Genomic DNA, 19,366 nt, shown 5'->3' with positions numbered 1-19,366 from the left:
GTCTGAAAGGTTGTTTCTAGAAGAGAAGAAACAAAAGGCTCAGAGGATCAACGACAATAACATCAGTTGTCGAGGCACCAATGCCAGCCTGACGGCTGAAAAACACGCCCGTCTCCAACATCTGGAAAGACAGGATCGGGAAGCTGCACGAAAGCAAGCAGAACAGATTGCTGAGGGGGACAAACTAGTCCAGCAGTACGTCCAACGTGAACTTAACAAGGCTGCAGACCGAGATGTTCAGCAACTTTTAGCTGCAAGCACAGGAAGGCGTGGTGTCCTTTCTAAGAGGGGGGAGCCCAGCTACTTTGGTGTAAGAAGTGAAGAACCATTGCCCAGATATGGTACTGACCAGACGCGTTTATAAAATGTTATCAGGAGCGCAACAGCCTGCAGCTCAGCATGGATACGGAGCCCGTACATCTGCCCCCCCTTACCAGAGCAGCCCAGCTGAAGTCAGCAGAGAAAGGGTCCCGCTACCTTTCAAAATCTACGTGTGTAGCATTGCCCAGACTGATTTAAATTAAACAACGCCAGGAGTGCAACAAGCTGCTGCCAAGGAGGCCTTAAATGTAAGGTGACCAGATTTCTCAGACAAAATCCGGGGACATTTTCAGCTCAGAAGCGTATTTACCTCCAAACCAAGTAATGTTTTTATTTTTGTAAAACTAAAACGGGGAACTCAAGACCTAGATCTGTTCTTATTATGGGCTGAGCCCCCCCCCCCCACCAAGGTATGATCCTAGACCCTCCCTGCTGCTACTTCCTACTCCACTCACTCTTCCAACCCTCAGATAGAAAGTCCTAATGTTTCAGATAAAATCTATCCTTATACTCAAATAAAAATTCTAAATCTTCAAGATAAACAGTCTAATATTTTCAAGATAAAAGTCTTAATATTTCAAAATATAAAGTCCTAAAGTCCTAATATTTCAAGTAGAATAAGTCCCAATCGTCAAAATAGAAGTCCTTATAGTCCCTAAATTTCAATATAGAAAGTCTTAATATTTCAGATAGAATGTCTCAATATTTCATATGTTGTAATGTTTACTGACTACTGACAGCTTTTGCTTTACTGCTCAGGCTTGTTCTGCACAGCTCATTGAGAATCAGATACATAAAACTATACTGGGCACATAATTTTTCTATTGACAGTGATGCAGTCTTAAACGAGATCGCTTTCTGCCAATGTAAGTAGATAGGATGATTTGTTCCAGTCTTGTATTTACGTTCATTAAAGTGCTCATTTACTCGCTGACAGACCAGAATTTAATATTCTAAGTTGTCTTACGACTACGATATGGAAGATTGTTCCTAAGGTACGGGTCAATACCTTATCTGTTAAGATTAAGATCCTTTTTAAAGCATAGAGTACACGACAATTCGTTTTGCTAAACCCACCAGACTCCATGTAAATAATCGTGATTTTAGCATCGAAATAACACAGGCGGCTTCTAAAACCCATCTCTGGCACCGCTGGCTCTGGCTGTCCTAGCCTGCGTGTGTTGGGTGTTCTATAACGCCTACGTTTTGGTCAGTTTTTTTCTTTCTTCTTCCAATTTTGGGTCTTCCAGTCACAGTGAAGACCGGGACAGTTTTCCCGTGGACACGATCCACGGCGGGGACATAGCCAAATCGCGGGACGTCCCTCGGTAAACCAAACCGGAACGTCTGGTCACCCTACTTAAAGTGAACCATGTCTCTACAACATTCCTGTTTCACCCCTCATCGTCCTCCATTCCCTCCTTTTCCTCTCTCCCTTTCATTTTATTCTCGTCGAACAAGTGGGGATCACTGACGTCTACAGTCATGTTCTTGTTGGTGCTCGGACCTTATCTGTTGGCGTTCATGTCCTGCCCATATTTTGTGTACGCGGGTGATCCGTTTCCCCTCCACATTCTTTTTTTCCACAGCTGTTATTTCAGCTGGCAAGAAGTAGTATGTGAATCTTTTGGCATTTAATTTTTTCTGATAAATTTGTCATAAAGATTGGTTTCTATCGTGAGCGTATTGACAAATGTGGTTTAAATAATAATTCCGATCTTGTCATGTTCTATTTCTGTGAGCACACTCATAATCAAATGCATGGAAAAAGTAAGTACAGCTGTAGAATGACAGCTTTGGTGCATTTCTCGAGGGACATTCTAAACCTTACGTGAAAAAGACTTAACGGGTTTAATGTACCTAAACACCGGTCATCAACCGCATATTATACTCATGGCCATCTCGTTGTCATGTACTTAAACTTCAAAAAAAAAAAACATTAAATCCCAACAATATAAGTTCCTCACAGTAATGGTTTGTCTTTTCTTTCTGGTGTCTTGTGGCGAGGAAAAGGCTTAACGTGGTTTAATTGTAGGCTAGCTAACAATAATCAATGATCTCGCCAGTTTCTTCTCTCATATATGTCTCCTCATAACCGTTGAAACCTGCACAAAAATCACCCCAAGTCTCATTAGTTAATGGACGTTAGTGACCTTAAGCGGTCTGCTTCATTAAGGGATATGTAAGGAAAAGGTTAACGTGAAAAGCTTAAAGTGGTTTAAAGTACCTGACAACAATCATTATCACACCAATTTCACTCACATATTTCTCCTCATACTACCATTGAAAGCTTCAAAAAATCTATCCAAGTCCACATTATACGGACGACTAGCTGACACTTAATGCGTGTCTGCTCATTAAATGGAATTGTGAGGAAAAGCTTAACAGGAAAACACTTAACGTGGTTTAATGTCCTGAACAATGATCAAGTTACACCACAATTTCATCTCATATTGTCTCCCTATACCATGACAACTGTCAAAAATCTAACCCAATTCCTATTATTATGGACGGTTAGCTGACTTAATAAGCGTGTCTGCGTTCGCTTAAGTGCATTGTAGGAAAAAGCTTACATGAAAAGCTACACGTGGTTTTGTTGCCTAGCTGACAGCATAATCATGAGATCCAAGTTTTCTCCTCTATATTGCTCCTCATAAACCATGAACAACTGCAAAACATCTAACCCAAAGTCCCTATTCTGTAATGGACGTTGATGACATTTGAAGCGTTCTCTTCATTAAGTGTATTTAAGGCAAGGTTAATCGTGAAAGCTTCAAGTGGTATTAATGGTCACTGAACACAAATCATAACCCTAATTTCACCACATATTTTCTCCTCATAACCCGTGAAAGCTGTCAAAAAAATCTATCCAACACGTCCCACTTATAACGGACAGTTTAGCTGACATTACAAGCTTGTCTGCTTCAGTACAGGAATGTGTGAGGAAAAGGCTTAAACGTGAAAGCTGAACGTGGTTATGTACCTGACAACTGATCATATCACACAACATGTTCTCTCGTCATATTGCCCCTACCAACCTGAAACTGTCAAAAAATCTAACCCCACAGTCCTATTTTATGGACGGTACTGACATTAACGTGTCTGCTTCATTAAACAGGAATGGTGAGGAAAAAGCTTAACGTTGAAAAGCTTAAGCGTGGGTTTATTACCTGACAATGATCTTATCACCACATTTCTCTCTCATATTGCCCCTATAACCACTGAAAACTGTCAAAAAATCAACCCAAATCATATATTATGGCGGATAGCTGACGTTTAAGCCGTGTCTGGCTTCCTTAGTGACATTGTAAGCGAAAAGCTAAACATGAAAAGCTTACCGTGGTTTAATGGTACCTGAACAAGGATGAACTCCACAAAGGCTGCGCTACCTTTCCAAAACGTACGTGTGTAGCATTGCCCAGACTGCCATTTAATTAAAACGCCACTAGGTCAACAAGCTGTCCTGCCAAGGAGTCCTTAAATGTAAGTGACCAGATTTCTCAGACCAAATCCGGGACATTTCCCATCAGAAGCGTATTTATACCTCCAAAAACAAGTAATTTTTTTATTTTTGTCAAAACTTAAACGGGACTTAATGACCAGTCACAACATTCCTGTTCACACAATCATTCCTCTACATTCCCTACTTTTTGTCATGAAAGTGTCATCAAGATGAAAGTGCTGCACATTGTTTTGAACTGATAGTCAAATGACTTTGTCTTGTTTTCATTTGACAGTTTACTCTGTAACTGGTTTCCAATGCAAAACGTCAGATGGGTGACCTACCCTGAAAATTGCTCAAACGCACTACAACCTATGTGCACACCATTTGAAAAACTACAGTGAAGTTACACATCCATTTTTGGATTTCTTTCGTGATGTGAGTAAGACACATAAAATGTATATTCACATTTTTACTGCGATGCTCTTTGCCTTTCTAATTTGTTCACGAGCATGTGCAAAAGATAAAATCCAAATCCTTATTTACAACAGACTGTTACGTGTGAAACTGAAGTAGAACCCGAGTGCACCAACAACGCAGAGCCCATATAACGTGTTTATTCCTAAATCAGGTATTGCACCGTGTCTAAATAATAACAAATTCTGATCTTTCTGTCTTTATTGATCACACTCTTCAACTTTCAATGGCAGTGAGAAAAATAGTAAGCTTTAGAATGACAGTTTTTCATACTTAAACAAAGTTCATGTCACTGCGGCTCGCAAGTTAGACATCAAACACAAACAAAGGCTGTCATTGAATGGTGTTTTGAGCTAACGTTGCTATCAACAGCATAGAAGATATTTTTAAATAATTCCATCTTCTGTATTATTTGTATGAGAAAAGTTTATTATTTCATGGATTTCACAATATATTACACAGATATGTCGTACTTTCTCTTTCTGAGCATGCACAACTAACTCTACACTTGACCGGGGAGCGTCTCGACTCTCATCGGGTATGACCCTTAGACGTTTAAGAAGAAAGAGAAATCATCTCAAGATCATAACCCAATCAGCACGAGCACGTGAGGTGCGTAGGTTATGGTTCGAAAGATCCCATAGGCCAAACAGGCTCATTACTGCTGAACGTAACAGCTTTACGTTAGTATTAAAAACCTTCACAGCTGTTGTAGACCCTTTTTTACAAACCATCTGCAGAAAGTGGGGGGGGAAAAAAAAAAAAAAAAGTACAAGGTATGGATCCAAATCCCTATGTCGTGTTTTTTTAGACAATACACATGAGCAATGCTTCAAGATCCGGTTGCAGATGCTTCGATATGTACGTTATTCACTGTCAAGTGGCGGCCAAAAAGAATGACTGTCAATGGGAACGTATACAACGTTACCGCCCGACGTATACAAAAGAGCACTTCCTCTGACAGTTGACCCTTGGTTTTGATGACCTGTGGCCGACGGCTCAGGATCCTGTCCTGCCAAAGAAAATGTCAATCCAACGGGAGGGCCGGGGATTTCACTGTAGCGAACTGCACAGACCCGAATGTGAATAAATAGAAGAAAAACAAGCACTTGCCACCCAGGTAGACTAGCGAAGGTATTCCCACAGCCCCACACAGGGGGGGGGGGAAACCACGCCGGGCTCACGACAGACCATAGCCAGCCCTGCTCAGAGCTCTGCGAATGTATATATAGCACCGGCCGTAATTTTACGATTCAAAAGTTACTAATTAACATGGGTCTGATCTGGTGGGAATTCGCAAACTACCGTCATTTTCGCGGAGTTTTTATGTTTTAAAAAGGACTTAATCTTAAATGAACAGACAGGCCCCCCTCCATTAGAAATCCTTTTCATCAAATGTTGTCGGACAACATTACACATATTAGATCTGAGGGTGTGTCCGTACGGGGGCCAGAACGAGCACGTTGTTATAGACAATAAACATTAATCCTGAGTTAATTACCGTTATAGCTTTGTTTCTCTGCTGCCGAGCTGCGCGATCTCCTTTAACGTCCTGGGCATAAAATGTCCCCAAAGAACAATGTTCGCTCGAAAAATAGTTTTTTGAATTGTATGTCCAGTAACTTCAACGAAGCTGATGCAGAGAACCCGTCTTGTGAAGCCAATAACTGGTAATATTATCCCAAACGTTTTGCATGTGGAGGACTCGGAACGCAATAACAAGATGTCTAAGCACTAGAGTTTGCCAAGCCGTTTCTTCCTGTTTTAAGATAACTTAAATGCCGATCGATCAAGGCTAAGACAATCCGCAATAGCTCCCTTTTTTAACGGGGTTAAATGAACAAGCCAGGTATAATAAACCAGGTCCGGGTTCAGCCAAATTAGGACTCTATCCTGACTGCGTGGCAGCTAGCTTAGGGGCTAATCAAATAACGCTTACCGTTAGCTACACAGCGGACACCAACAGCAGGCCTTACCATTTGTAGCTAACTTTAACGGTAGGGACGGGCTTCATTGATGGTTACCCGGCACCGGAAAATTACCCGCAAATAGCTCCTCCCTTACCAAGTTGCTAAAAAAAGCTACTGGGTTAATGGGAAAGCATGAAACCAAGTCAACTGGTAACATAACCATGGAGAAAATAAGCTCTACAGACTCTAAAATTATCAATTGCCAAATGGGTTAAAATTATTATGGGATATCAGGCTACGTTAGCTAATCTGTCCAACACTTAGCTACGTACTACAATTCATATTTTTCTAAACTGTGAAGAGGGTTCACAGGGGCGTCGAAACTGCCAGGCTAATGGATTGTCAAACGTCGACCAGGTGTTGTCTGCCCGGGGCATCCTTTCGATATCAGAATAGGAATCAAGCCCACTCCTGTGACAACAAGCCCAAAACAACGCACTTCCCACAGATCTCCACCTTTTAACATTTTTACCATTAAGAAAACTGATGAGGGAGACTAGGGCTCAACTATAACACTTTTTCACATTCATATTGCGGTTGTTCCCTGGCTCAACCGAAGTTGACTCCATCTCATTTTCCCTCCTTCATCTCTTTCAACCCGCTCTTTATTTTTATATTCTTCTCGTCATAGTTATCCGTTATTATAGCATGTTATTCTCCAAAAACTCCCTCCATTCCCAGTCACTGGACTTGGACGACCTCGGCCCGCATTTTCCTAACCAGAAAAATAAACCGACTGAGACCCTCGCTGCCGCGGCTTGACCCACTACGACGACAGGGGGATATAAACCGACTAGCCCCTCCTCTGCCTCATGATAGGCTGGATATCTCTTGCCACTCTTGCGGGTTCAGAGCCGCATATGAAGTAGGAGGGTGGGCGAGAATAACTCTGTCTTTCTCCTCGGTGTATACTTGGTGAACTTGGGCCGTGACCCTGTGTTCCTCAACTCGGACGAGCGACGATGCACGACAAACCTTCTACTTTTACTTATCTCGACAATACTTCTTCTAGCAGACTTAGACGGACTTTGGAACAATCCCAAATAAAGCAAATCTACCTTAAGTTAACAACAAGCCCAAAGTCGCTATGACTAGCAGTGACTTGGCTAACATCTCGGTCGTCGGTACACACTTTCTTAAGTCCTTTTGATAGTTAATGATTTTTATTTTTACCACCTCTTATCACCAAAATGACAATCTGTTCTAGCTCTACCGAAAAACCACGCACAGACATTTTTTTTAGTCGACCTGTGGTTGCGTTGTCTGTAGGCTACCTCAGCAAATTAATTCGCTAACCCATTGATATTTAAAGACAGGGTTCAGATGTCACTAACCTTTGTCTTTACTTTCTTTACAGCCGAATTGACCATCACCCTAAGCTACTCAACAATAAAACTCTACCATAATACTGACATTATGGATTTATATAGAACACTTTAACCGGGACGTGCTAGCGCTCAACTTTGGCAGTTTCTCATGTCAGATCCTTCATTGGTAGGTAGACTAGTCTTTCCAAGGAAGGATCCATTGTTCCTTCAGGAGGATGTCAGAGTCTTCGTCTTCCTCCTGAGAACAATGTACATTGGAACAGGCTATCAAGTTCCCGTCATTGCATCTGGCAGGCTTGCGATCATTGAATTTTTTTTTTGTCCGCATTTCAAAACCTGAACAAATGGTGGTGGAACTCCACATGCGGCAAGGGGAAAAAAAAAAAAAGGGGACGCCCGTCTCCAACATCTGGAAAGACAGGATCGGGAAGCTGCACGAAAGCAAGCAGAACAGATTGCTGAGGGGGACAAACTAGTCCAGCAGTACGTCCAACGTGAACTTAACAAGGCTGCAGACCGAGATGAGCTGGGGGGAGCTCGCCCCCTCTTATAAAGGACACCACCAACGCCTTCCTTGGCTTGCAGAAGCCAAACGTTGCTGACAGCTCTGTCTGTGAAGCCTTGTGACTTCACGGTTGGTCATACTGACTAAGGACTATGGTGTCCTCCGGCAGCACTTCTGTTTCTGACTTTTCGTTTCAGTAGCAGCTTCTCGTATCGTCTGCTGTCCTTGTTCGTTTATTCCAGCTGTGGAAGCGTGCCGTGGTTTCTTTCGAGATTTTTCTTCCATTCAGCCGTAGGCTGGCATTGGTGCCTCGACAACTGATGTTATTTCGTTGATCCTCTGAGCCTTTTGTTTCTTCTTCTTTTCTTCCTTTTGTCTTCCTCTTCTAGAAACAAACCTTTCCAGACACACTTGTTGTGGCCTGACAACCATTCCCTTTGCTATTGCAGTTGCGCTTTTTTTTTTTTGCTCTTTTGTCCGTCTCTTTTTTTTGCTCTTTTCTCTCTTTGCTCTTTTTTTTTTTTTTTTCTTTGATTTGTCTTCCAGTCTGTACTTACTTTCTTTGGTGTTGCTCTTTTTTTTTTTTTTTTGCTCTTTTTTTCTATTGTTTTTTTCTTTTTTCCTTCCTCTTCCCCCTCATCACTCTCCTCTTCTTTCCTTTCAGCTCTTTTTTTCCTCTTCCTTCCTCTTCTGCGCTTCCCCTCGCCCCTCTACCTTTTTGTGTCTGGATTACCAATAGTCTTGACATAGCATCCCTCCTCCTGCATTGTCCTTTAGCTGCTTGGCTACGTTATAAATCTTTCGCAGTTCGTTGCCCGGCTAATTTCTCCCAGCGCCTCAGGGCTCGACAGGGCAGCCTGCTTCTTTTTACTGGCTGCCAGTTTTTGATAAACCCTTTGTTTTGTACCTGATAGCCTTTTGGAACTTTTCAGCTTGGTCGGTTCTTTGCTGCAGCTTTTTCTCCTGGTTCAAAACCTGAGCACGTTGTCTTTGAGTCCGCCCCCCTTTCCGTGCCTCCTTCGCTCCGTCAAGGTTTTACTGGGATCTCCTTGTGTCGAAGCTGTAAAGTCTTTTCTTTGACTCCGCTTTTTTCTGCGTGCTCATGTCTTCGCTCCTGTAAGCGCAAGGCAGCAAGGGCCCGGAGTTGATCTCTTCTCTTCCTGCTCCTCTGGCTCTCTTCTTTCTCTCAGCGGTTGCTCTTCTTGATTTGCCTCACTGCGAGATTTGTCACAGAAAGGATGTTAGTCCTGTTTTCTGAGAACTTTCTCTGCTCTTGAAATCAAACTTCCCTTCCTCCTCTCTACCTACTCGCTCATCTTTATTGACATAACTTTCTTTCTTCGTCCCGCACACTTTGTTTTTTTTCTTTTTTAATCCATGATTAGCTCATTCCTCTGTTGCATCTGTGTCCTTAGAGGCACTTTAATGTTCTGACGAGCTGGTGAAGCCTCTTCGTCGCTAGTGATCTGCAAGAGCTTCCTCTGCCTTTCTGTTTTTAAAGTCAGTCCTCCTCTGCAGCGATCCCTCAAAGTATTCCTTCTCTGTCTTGCCTCTCAGCTGATGCTGCTTGGCTCCTTCCTCTTTCTGGCTTTCATGATTTTGTGTTCTCTACTCTAGAGACTGACCGCTCAGCATTCCTGTCCACCATTTTCTTGCCTGGTGGACATTTTTGGTCTGGGCTGGTTTAATAAAGACTGATTCTTTTCCCAGTCAGCCTGCGCAGAATGCCACTAGGGTTTGTTGTGTGGTGCAGCCATAACCCTTTGTTTTTTATCTAGTTGTATGGGTCGTCTTAGGTTCTGTTGAACCGTAGTAATCTGGCACAGGTGCTACTGCCGGCCTGTTATGGGGGACGATTGAACGAGACGTCGTCCATATACGAGGTCAGAAACGCTTTGGTTCCGTCTGGTCATACTAGGGAACCTTTTGGGACCCCTTTGAAGTCTTTGTTTAAGTAGCATAGTTTTGGTTGGGGGTTGGATCGTATCTTACTTCAATCGAATTAACTCATCTAAGTATAAACCACCGCACAGAAAGCTTGGTCCTGTTTTCAATCACAAGTAGCAGGTCCAGACAGAATGTCAACTCCTTCCACTTGACTCGGCTTTCACTCTACTTGGTGAAATGGGCATATTCGAATCTTGACCGGGGAAGGTAACCAAGCTCATAGTAACTGATGACATCATGACATTCGTTACATCATATGGCTTTTGATTTGCCTTAGCTTTGATGACTTACACACACATCTAAAGCCCTCCCCCCGCTCCCCCCTCCCTCCCTGGTTACTGTTGCTAGGCCACCCACAGTCTTTCCAAACAGGGTGGTTCCGAAGTGAAAATCCCTTAATTCGCGGGAGGAGTTGAGTATTAGCTGTGATTTCTACGCATCCATGGTAGACGTACCACGACTAGGATATTGTAATCAAAGTTTCTGCTCCAAGTAAGCCAAAATCTGTATAAAGTCAACCTTGTTTTTTTTTTTACTTACTTTTTAACTTAAGTTATTTCACATAAACTGACAAGCATACATACAAACAACACATACTTAGGAACGCACATAATGAGAGCTCTGGCAATGTCACGTCTCACCTATGACTGTCCCTCTCAACCTCAGTCCCGCTATAAGAAAAAACAGGATTTTTGACACTGTCACGGAGAAGTATTATCCTACCTTTCCCACAATGCCTATTGTACAGCAATGTCTCGGATTGGTTAGCTCGCGGTTGCTATGTCAACTGTTTACTGGCACATGACCCCCGAACCGGCTCATAGAACCGATCCTGCCCTCGGTCACTCCCCGATGTAGGAGAGGGAGCTGTGATCGCGCATCTCTTTCCTATGCGAGCAGTGCATAAAAGATGATACCGAGACAGTCTCAATGCATACAGGAAAATGACCTAGTTACCAGTGAGTTCACTGGCTCAAGTTAGCATCAACACAACAAAGGCTGTCCGTTGAATGGTCGTTTTTTGAGCTACGTTAGCACTCACCAATCATAGATAGCTAAAACATTTCTGAAATGATTCCCACGCCCTGTTTAATTTTTAGTGGTTATTTTTATTGTTTGTAATGCGAAACGTTATTGTTTCATGGAATTCAGAACCAAGTTTCATATGACATTTTGTTGCAAACCGTTTTAATCTGAGCATGTGCCTCAACCACGCAGGTCGTTCCAGCGTACATTATGTCATAATGTGACCATGTTAGCAGGCGGTCTTGCATGTTTTACACCGTCTTTGTTGCACGTTTTGTTGGTACATGTGATATGTTCGAGTCACACAAAAATCTGTTATGTCCCTTTGTTGTCCTCAAAATGGTGAGCTACAGATGCAGCTTCTTGTTATTTCCTCATCTCGCAATGGTTTCCCCGTTTTGCATTGCAATAAACAGGGGTTCCCAAAAACTTTCAGCCCAGACCCCCAAAGTACGGTGGCATTGACTTTGCGACCCCCCCACTATAAAGTATATAAAAATTGCGCGCAGACCAACACGATCGCACTGTAGTCGTATCCCAAAAACGGCACATACCACAACACCCGATAACTTTTCTACAGTAATTTACTATTCTTAAATTTCAACTTAACCTCAACGAATGAGAATGATTTCAGGATGTTTGGGCCAGCCGTCCATCTTGGTTGTAAATGTGGAGACCGCTACTCGAACCCCAAAACATCCTCCAACATTCAAGATCGCATCTGGATTATTTTTAGGTCAATATCATGCCGAGAAAAGTGTTTTTCGCCAAGAGGTGTGCTAGTGCCAAAAAACATCAGCACATCCAAGCCCCGCCTCTGGATAGGTGTCGGTGTCATCCCTTCGCTCAAATTGAAACATCCCATAATCCGCCAGCGTCTTACGAATTAACCTGCGTGTCCTCAAGGGGCGGCACTCTTTGCTAGAGCAAATCTTCAACCGTTCGACGCACTCCCGCCTACCATGCTCGGATGCGTCAGATGATCTCTTACTACTCAGTTTCGAGTGGTCAAAGTCGGAAATCAAATGAGCTTTTCCCCTCTTTTATTGTATTTGCGGAAATGTAGCAGATTTAAATCAAAGAAAAAAGATTTTCATTAATCGCCAGTAGTGTTAGCTTGTGTAATAATCATGGCTGAACAATGCTATTGCTAATTGTTTTTACTTTTTATTTTATTTCTGGAAATCAACTTGCAACCCCCCCCCCCACCCCCCCCCTCTCTGGCTTGCGACCCGTCCCCTGATGGGCTCCACGACACCCCACTATTCGGAGTAATCACTGTGTGCAGATAAGCAATTTGATCTGCGAACTCCTAGCTTTGCGATGGCGATGATCGTCTGTTCTGGAGTATTGGCACAGGAAAAAAAGCGTGTGTAGATAGGGTGGTAGCTTGCGCGTCCTATTAACCTGGTAACATTGGGCGTACTTATGATAGCTTCATTCGTTGTCTTCAGCCCCTTGTATCACACTCTAAAGTATGTCAGTCGTTGTGGCGTACATATAACATAAATATTCAAGTACACAATGTGAATGCTACAGAGCGAATCTATTTCCTTCTGAGTATCGCGAATACTTCCTAATAGGAGAATTTGGGGCTATTATTCGTTTGATCCTAATGGTGCTGAATGCCTGGAACTATTGTACTGTGCGTATCAAGTCCTTTTATTGTCTCGCTCTGGTCAGTCTCACTTTCACTTCAGCACGCGTAGCGTGATATTGCAAGTACAACACTATATCAAAAAATGCATTAGTGTTTAACTCCTAGGTCCAGCGACTGGAAGTCATGAACACCCTCCCATAACACACTAAATGCATAGCAAGATGAGGTGGTGCTAATTCAAGAAATATTCAGTGGACATCTGCCACTCAACACTCATTACTTTACATGCTGCATTTCACTTGCGCTCTGTGCTCCCGCTGTGACCTCTGGTCCAGGGATACTACCTAAGCACTGCTGGCAACCGGAACTGCTGTAGCAGCAAGCCACAGGTGGCAGGCAATATGCGTAAATACAGTTCTAATTGAAACGATTGGGCCTGTCGTCTCTGACGTCTTACTTGCTGAACCAAGGTTTACATAGGCACCTGGTGTGCACCCGGTACCCTTCTCGCAGTAATTGCTCGTCTTTAGCGTGTTGCAGCAGGCATTCTACTAATTCATACCTGAATGCTGAGCATTGTCTTTTATAGTTGCTCATTATACTCGCTCCGTCGCAAATAAGCATGTCTCTCAGCATTACTATTGACTATGTTAGCACACCTCACTGAGGCAAATATAAAAAAGTGGTGTAAGGGTCAAGGTGATGCTTCGACCACTATCTTATATGTCACGTATCAAAGGTCTAGAATAAAAGAACAAAAGAACAATGTTAGGTATTGAACAAAAGGTTATCAATACCAGTGGTGGGGGTAACATTTCAGCCAGTCTGGGGGGAGCGGCCTCTATGCCACGACCATAATCCAACCAGTGTTGTTTACGGTATGGACACAGCAATTAGAATTATGGCCGTCGTGATGACAGAGTCGTCGCACGTTTATTGTTGTGGCCTTCGTGGATTCGATGGTATTTTGTATGCGTGCAACAATGGTACAAGTACCGAGAAACAAGATGCAAAGACGAAAGTGGCAATAGCAGAGTGCAATGGATTAGCACATATGGTTCCATAAGTGACATAATGAGATGAATTATTGGTCAAACTCGAAATATAGTTATATAGAACGGAGGATGTTGGCTTTCAGATGGGCTTTGTCCTATGAATATAAAACATGTGCTAACAAGTATTGTGACAAGATATTACAGCTCGGATCATAGTCGCTAGATGATAGATATAGCAAGTGGGATATTCTATAGGTGAAAGTTTTACTATCAGATATGGTACATATCGAACATGATAGACTTATTTCGGTCGATCTTACGTTACGAGTTTACAGGTGAATATGGTCTATGAATATTATATCGTGTACGTAGCAACGTAGACAGCAATATGGGAGGGAAGGCAAGGAGAGGCGTGCTAATTGTATAGGACAGACAACGTGTTTACAGATAGATAAGAGCTAGGATCAGGGGAGGCTGGAGGGTGGTCTAAAATGAGGCATCATAGTGAGAACAGTGATTTAAAGGTCGTACAAATAAAGTGTGGTGGCTGGGCAATGAAGAATAAATACTGTCGCGAGATGAATATAAAGTGCAATTGGAAAGTAGATTTAAAATTATTAGCAGCTTAAACTATGATATTATTCAGCAGATGTTGTAGTGTCTGTAAACAAATTGTGTTACTGTGAATAAACATCAGCAGTGCTATCTGAAATGCTAGTATTGCACAAAAAGTATTCGAGTCCTAGGGTATGTGGTCCCCGTAATGTGTCCTGTACCTTACCTTATTTTCAATGGTTTTGAATGCTTGGTTTGTCCATTCATTAGACTTTTTGAACATCAAGTAATGCAAAAAATATACCACACATACACATAGCACATGTTTCAGTGCGTTGGTAAAAACCAACTGCTTATTGCTTAACTGCCTAGTGTACAACACGAGCACATCAAAAATGGGGTACTCCATTGAACCCTTAATTCATCACAGTGGCCTCGGGTTAAGATCCATAACCCCGTCCCCATATCTCACAAACCAGTGTAGGGGACACCGGGATCAAGTATGCCAGGCAAAATGTGGTTGAGGCTTGTTGACTCGAGGAAAGCAGGGGAGTGCCTCTCCCAAGATAGATGGCCGCCACCCCAGGCATAGAGTTTGTGATGAGGTTCGGATCTTGAGTGGCTGTAATTAGTGCTGTTATCTGCTTGTTAACTGTTATTTTCTTCGGCTAACTCGTTAGGCTCTTGTACCCTGTCATCGCGTTTAAATATACACACTAAATACACACTACCAGGCAACGAACATTGTACAAAGAGAAAATAATCTGAGAGTGGGCTTGCACTGTCATATAGCAAACACTGTAGGTAGGTGGAAGCAACACACACTGTTCAATTACCAAATCTGTACAAAAAGATTCTATGAGTGACAAGACCACAGCGAACATAGATTGAATACTATGATCTAATAAATAAGGTCCAGGGATCCAACCATACAGCAATGACAGGCAATCATATCAAATCCAAGCAGGTTATTAGGAGGTCTGTTAATATATATTGTTAACATTGGAATGGTTAGGTAGCCGAGTCCACCATCTCACCAGCTCCAGCTATCCACTCTTTTATAGACTACATGTAGTGTCATGAATCCCTAGGTGGGGTAGGGGGAAAAATAAGCACACTGTTGGAATGTTGGAACCCGTATTTTTGAAAATACCCACGCTACTGAAATTGCTATTAAGTTGCATTTGCACAGAACTAAAAACAGTAAATAAAGTCAGCAAAATACACATCCAGATGATTTGCATAATCAATTTCCTGGATGTGGTGGGACTGGATCGTGGTCCTGGCGTCGACGCCCACTGCTTACTCCTACTATCTTATTCCATCAATAGCTTTACCTGTATGCGACTGTTTCTGTCATTCCTAATGTAACCACTGCATAATTAGTCATATTTCTGTATTGGTATTGTGAATGTAAGGTAATTATAGAACGTAATATTACACTACATTGCTGGATATATGTATATTCCCCCTAGTGTGTCATGTTCTGTGGGGGGTTTTCGTTAATCCTCCTTGGGTCAAAATGTTGACCCGTTTTTTAAAAGTTTTCCGTACATCAAATTTGGGATCTTTCATCCAAATTGCCAATATTACATTGATGTTCCATATAACGCAATTTATCCAAAGATCCTTCACTACTTTATAGAATCGTGGTTGTTTATTCCCTAAAAAAAACTTTGACAAAAGACAAAAAAGGATATATTTCATATAAATGGGTGTCGGACCATAAATTCAAAAAAGACAATATTTGTAAAACGGGTAATTATTGGTGTTAGTAATGTCTATGGTATTGTTCCAAAAAGAAGGAAATGTTAAAAAAAAAAAAAGCATCAAAAAGCGATAATATGAGTATTTTCACAAGTGTCTAACATTGTGTTTCGGTTTTGACCTGGTAGACACACAGAAACACAAAATTGTTAACTCAGGTCTATTTCTAAGGTTTTTCAGGAGCTCCCAATCATATCTCAGGATAATACTTTGTTCACCTTTACGGATGGTTATATTGTCAGGGACGAAAGATAACCTCTTTCTGTTCAAAACCCGCATGTGTCCTCGGGTCAGAGTGACCCGTTTTCCTATGTCAATTTTCTTTTTACCTTCCCGCAATAAGCATGATTGATTCCACTAAATGCACCCCTTCCTTTGGCAAGTACAAATCTCTACTTTCATTAAAACAAACAAACTGAATAGAACAACAAACATAGTCCATCATATTATCTCATTGTCTTCCTTAGCCTCTGTCGTTTGCTCTTTTCCATCGCGCTGCCGGGTGGTTGTTCTTTATGTGCGGTCCGCTGACACTCCTGGTGGACGCTGGGAGCATTTGATTGTGTCCTTCCAACAGCCGGATGTTCTCTTCGCCCCTTCGCGTATAACCATCTTTTACAGGTTACAAAGTATTATCCTATAATGTTATTGGGCTCCATAAAAACCTAAGTAAATAGACTTCGAGTTAAACCCTTGTGGTTTCCTGCCCGTTCACAATTAACCAATTTTTGACACTTTTAGCTACTTTTCAATCACTTTTTGATTGCGTTTTTTCACATTTTCGTGTCTTAATCGTGTACTGTGAACTCATAACACATATATATCACCACTAGTTTACATTATTTGCTTTTCAATTCATGGTCAAGAAACCTCATTTATATGAAAGTTATCCTTTTTGGTTGTCTTTTTTTCAAAGTGTATTTCTGGGGATATAAAACACGCAAAGATTTAATAAAGTATTGACTGATCCTCGTTTTAAAACTTGCCCGAGCGTTATATGGAACCATGGCATGTACTATTTGGACAATTTGGATGAAAGAATCCCAGAGTTCTGTGTGTACTGTTGAGCAACGTTTAAATTTGGCGCCAGGACCACAGGAAGGGTAACCCTTGTGTTGTCCTCCCGTTAAAAGTGAAAAATCAACCCTTTTCCTTGTGCTTTTTATATCAATGTTTTTAACTTTTTCTCACGGTTTGGCCCTGTTTTTCGACACTTTTTTTTTTAGTTTACACTACATAACACAACCTTATTAACGGTGGTTTGCTTTTCGTTATTTTTCGAACTTGAGGTCAATAAAACCTAATTTAAAAGGAATTATCCTAATGTTTGAGTTAGAAAGCAGAAATAGGAATTTTGAGACTAAATTAAAGTAATGGATTTGAATGGATATCCCAGAATGGAATATGTCACTTTACTTTACGTTAGGTTAATACGCAAAACTAATCTAACCCACGGTTAGAATAGAGTGAGCTTTACGTTGGCTTATACTTTATTTTAAAACTTAGCTAGCCCAGTTACTTCGGGAACGTTAACTAGCTAGCTACGTTTCACCACAAATATCCTTTTCGCCAACGGTACAATCAACGTTTAGCTGACGTTAAGCACCCCGTTAAAGGAATGATCCAGCCCATCCCCCCTGTCATTATATATTATAATATATCAATGTCCTGGTAAAAACTTCCATTTTTTTGTGGACCTCATTATGGAAATTATCCCTAATGTTTGAGTTGGAAAGCAGGATTAGTATTATGTAGATTAGAAAGTAAAAAATCATTGCTTTTTATCAATGTTTTTAACTTTTCCCCTGACGTTTTTTTTTCCCTGTTTTTGAACTTTTGATGTTTGTTTTTAAATGTTTGTCACTTTGTTTTGTCAAGTACACTAACTTGTTAACTTTAGTTTTTTAGGGTAATTTATCGTCAATACCCTCATTTCATAGGTAATGCTACTAATGTTTGTTAGAAAGCAGAAAATTAATGAATTATTGGAGACTAAAATTACATGAACTGGATGTTGATGGATCATTAACAGACTGGAATATGTCAACTTTTTCCTCAACACTATGTCAAAACCTTCTGTTCTTCTCCAATTTTTATAAAATTGACTATACGGGCCCCAAACTTGAATGACAGTAGAGCTTTGTACTTGGCAAAGAGCGTTGGAACATCATGTTTTTTGGGAAATTAAAAAGACATTGATATAGGACACATTAGACAAAATGAGGAACAACAATGAGAACACATGAGGACATTATGGTAAAGTAAAGACTGGCTAGTGGAACAGAACACTGTCATTGAGACTATAAAATTAAAAAATCATCCCTTTTTACAATGTTTTTAACTTTTCCCTTAACTTTTTTTCCGTGGTTTTTAACACTTTTGATGTTTTTTTTTTAATGTTGTCACTTTGTTTTGACAGTAACACTAACTTTTTAAACTTTATTTTTTAGGTAATGTATCGTCAATAAGCTCATTTATAGGAATCGTACCTAATGTTAGAGTAAAAAGCTTACATGAGGATTATTGAGACTAAAATGAAAAAGAATTGATGTTGATGTTTTGATCATCTCAGACTGGAATATGTCAACTTTACTCACTACTGTAATTTCAAAAAAACTTGACCTTGTTTTCTCCAGCTGCTTAAAATTGCGATTCGGAAGATTTGTACTTGCCAAGAGCGTTGTGTGGAAATCATCATGTTATTTTGGGGATTAACAAGACACTGACATATGACAACCTTAGGACATGAGGGTTAAGGAATACTGCTGTGAAAACAGCACTGTCCATTGGTGCTGACTTTCCGCTGCAGAGAACTTGAACACAAACCCTCTGTTATCAAGCTATGTTTGACTTAAAGTGGAAAGCACAGTCTCCAGGTTACTCATTTGGTAGCGCAGGCGTAATCTATAGAGATGACCTCCTCGACATAGCGTCCGAAGGTTTGACTCCGACGCGTGGGCCCTTTGCTGCATGTCCGTTCCCCCGCCCTCTCCCCTTTCATGTCTTTCACGTTAAAACAAGGCTAAAATGCCCCAAAATGAAAAAGGAGTTAAAACAAATACGACTCTACGTTGTCGGATTTTGAGGTTCTTGCTGTTTTTTCCCCTGTTTTATTTGTGTAGTCTAGTTGTCTAGTTTAATGTTCCTGTCTAGTGTTTTTTCAAAACCCACAAAAATAAGTTAAGAAATTAAATAAACACAGAACTATGTAGGCGGCCTGTGTAACTCGTCGTGTTGTCTTCCCTCCAAATGAAAGCAACAACGCTTTTTTTTTCAATTTTTGTCCCTTTTTATTTCAGACGTTTTACAAACCAGCTACTTACACAAACTTATTAACTTTTAGTTGTGATAGTTATTTTTTGGAATTAAGGTCAATAAACCTCATTATCAGGAAATTATACCTATTTTCAGTTAGAAAAGGAAAGAAAGAGGA

General features: G+C 41.2%; 1 long non-coding RNA gene across 1 annotated transcript; it reads left to right on the top strand.

Moving 5' to 3' along the window:
- Nucleotides 1-369: 369 nt before the first annotated feature.
- On the top strand, nucleotides 370-19,200 carry LOC116702626 (uncharacterized). Its single transcript, XR_004335222.1, has 3 exons — nucleotides 370-452; nucleotides 8,851-8,853; nucleotides 19,190-19,200. It is a non-coding gene; the product is annotated as an uncharacterized LOC116702626 (long non-coding RNA).
- Nucleotides 19,201-19,366: the final 166 nt, after the last annotated feature.

Source organism: Etheostoma spectabile, chromosome 15, assembly GCF_008692095.1.
Source record: "Etheostoma spectabile isolate EspeVRDwgs_2016 chromosome 15, UIUC_Espe_1.0, whole genome shotgun sequence".
Lineage (NCBI taxonomy): Eukaryota > Metazoa > Chordata > Actinopteri > Perciformes > Percidae > Etheostoma > Etheostoma spectabile.
The sequence above is the reverse complement of the archived record's forward strand: the minus strand, read 5'-3'. Positions and strand labels throughout refer to the sequence as shown.